This window comes from Octodon degus, unplaced genomic scaffold, assembly GCF_000260255.1.
Source record: "Octodon degus isolate 3935 unplaced genomic scaffold, OctDeg1.0 scaffold00116, whole genome shotgun sequence".
NCBI lineage: Eukaryota > Metazoa > Chordata > Mammalia > Rodentia > Octodontidae > Octodon > Octodon degus.
Genome location: NW_004524692.1, coordinates 5,852,907 through 5,855,787, shown reverse-complemented (window position 1 = coordinate 5,855,787; position 2,881 = coordinate 5,852,907). Strand labels below are relative to the sequence as shown.

The following is a 2,881-nucleotide window of genomic DNA, read 5'->3' as shown; positions in this document are numbered from 1 at the left end:
AGGGAAAACCAATAAGAAATAGAACATAAAATAAAGGAAAGGAGGGGAAAAATTATATGGGAAGCTACAATTCAAGGCTGAAAAAATCAATAGTTAAATTAATTTGAAGCTTTAAAACATTACAATCCACTCATTTCTATGTCTGTCGCTTCTGGGAAAAGGCATATTCTACAGGTATACATTTCAGATGCTAATTTCCTATTCAAAATAGGAAATAAATACTTTTAAAATAATTAAAAATACATTCAATTAATATTTGCAAGGAATGACATGAAGATGTCTAGAAAAAATAACACCTACCTTAATTCTGTGCAACATTTGCCATGGACACGTTACCTGTCAGGCTCTCTGATCAGTATCAAATATAGAGAACCTAAAACATACAAGTAACCTTTCACAACCTCCAGTGGTATCTCACTAAAATATCCGAACCCATAAGAAACTCTCTTTCCTTTCTAATGAAAAATGGACGAAAATGAGATTCATTAAATCTGACTTTTGAGTCTGTCACAGAATCTCGCCTCTTCAGCTTGTTGGGGATGAGAACTCGCTGCCTACTTGGCCCAGGCCCAAGGTATCTTCTATGACCCTAAGCAATCTCGGCCTTGAAATATCAGGAAGAACACCTGGTTAGAACACCTAAGTCACTTTGGCTGAAGTGGTACCATTAGCAGTGACAATACATCAAACAGAGCTTAGGAGAGGGAGATGGCTCAGTAGAATAAATGCATGCCTGGCAAGCACAAGGGCCTGAGTTCGGTCCCTGGTTCTGCCAAAAAACCAAAAACAATCTATTATTTTCCCTGGCAAGTGCAAGGGCCTGAGTTCAATCCCTGATTCCGCAAAATAAATAAATAAATAAATAAATAAATAAATAAATATGACAAACTGAGGTAACAATGAATTTCCACCTTTAGCCATATGAACTAGATTTGTGGCTATCAAACAAAATGTAAAACAAAACACAAAATTATAGGCAGTAAATAAGTCTTCAATATGTCAGTTTTACCCTCAGGGGAGGAAAGCAGGTTGGGGGAAAAATAGAGAAGTGGAAGAGATTAGCAGCAAGGCCAAGGGACAACGAGGAATGACATAAACTGTGGGAGACTGGTGCAGAAGAGGGGGGGTTCAAGAAGGAAGAAATGAAAGGAAGAACAGAACAACCACAAAGAAGCTAGAAACCACATTCTCACTCACATAAAAACAAGATCAAACAATGAAGGAGAAAACACAAATACAAAACAAAAATGAAAAAGAAAAAGGAGAGAGAGAGAGAAGTCCCCCTCCAGGTCTATCGCTGCTGTCACTAGCAGACAGCATGTGAAGACAGAGCTCACATCTGTGTGGATTTACCCCAGCAAGCCAGTGGTAGCTTTAGGGCCAGGGAGTGGTTAATCTCGGTGAGCCTGACCCTGATTTCCCCTGGAGTTCAGGCTGGCTTCTGGCTGGGAGGCAGTGACCAGGCCCATTCGGCCCGCATCCATCAGCGTCCATTCTGCGGTCTTGGACTCAGCTGCAAGCTGCAAGACGGACCCAGAAGTGGTTTTGAGTTCTGAGCTCAGCTGGTACCTCTCAAGATGGCTCTGGGCCAACCGCCCTCTCCCACAGGACACCCAAGCCCTCAGCGCTCAGCCCACCCCACACAGTGCTTCACATCCACTGTCCCCTGCACTGCTGCATCTCTCCTTGGAGGACCCGGTATTGCCAGCAGGCAGCGTGCGTGTCAGGGTCTGCCCCACACCTTCCACACAGTGATTCCCACCTCAGGGGCAGCCTCTGCCTGCCGCCTCCTTCTTCACTGGAATTTCTGTCTTCGCTCTGCCCGTGGGTTTCAGTTCTCACTTCAGGTGTTTCCTGGTCCTGGGGGCCCACTTCCCTCCTCCTGGTCTTCCTCACGTTGCTGTGCCTCAGTGTCTGGACAGCGCTTCTCAGAGAGGTCTTTCTCTGCTGCTCACCACTCCTCCATCTTCCTGCAAGTGGAGTCTGGATCCAAGAAATCTGAAGACACAAAAAGTGCATGTGTTTAACTTTGAGTTTTCTATTTTGTTTCAGACACCTGAAAAGAGAGCTAGATGCTAGAACCTCTTAACAATCACTAAACACATGACAGGCTACTTACATTGCTAAAAGCAAATGAAAAAGTCATGATTATCTTACAAGGAACATGTTAGAAAAATTAATTATCTTACATAAATATCAAACTTCCTTTCCCACTTTTCTACCACTAGTAAACATGAAAAAAAAAATTGTGCCTTTAAAATAATTTGGGGAGACGTTATCCGCTTCCATCCGTCGCGCAGACCCTGCCGGAGCCGCTGCCGCTATGGATGATCGGGAGGATCTGGTGTACCAGGCGAAGCTGGCCGAGCAGGCTGAGCGATATGACGAAATGGTTGAATCAATGAAGAAAGTAGCAGGAATGGATGTGGAGCTGACAGTTGAAGAAAGAAACCTCCTATCTGTTGCATATAAAAATGTGATTGGAGCTAGAAGAGCCTCCTGGAGAATAATTAGCAGCATTGAACAGAAAGAAGAAAACAAGGGAGGAGAAGACAAACTAAAAATGATTCTAGAATATCGGCAAATGGTTGAGACTGAGCTAAAGTTAATCTGTTGTGACATTCTGGATGTACTGGACAAACACCTCATTCCAGCAGCTAACACTGGCGAGTCCAAGGTTTTCTATTATAAAATGAAAGGGGACTACCACAGGTATCTGGCTGAATTTGCCACAGGAAATGATAGGAAGGAGGCTGCAGAGAACAGCCTAGTGGCTTATAAAGCTGCTAGTGATATTGCAATGACAGAACTTCACCAACGCATCCTATTAGTTTAGGTCTTGCTCTCAACTTTTCTGTATTCTACTATGAAATTCTTAATT

The 2,881-nt window shown here is 43.3% G+C and overlaps 1 pseudogene across 1 annotated transcript; it reads left to right on the top strand.

Moving 5' to 3' along the window:
* Positions 1-2,274: 2,274 nt before the first annotated feature.
* On the top strand, positions 2,275-2,875 carry LOC101589328 (annotated as a pseudogene). The gene has a single exon (XR_192726.2). The product of XR_192726.2 is annotated as a 14-3-3 protein epsilon pseudogene (transcript).
* Positions 2,876-2,881: the final 6 nt, after the last annotated feature.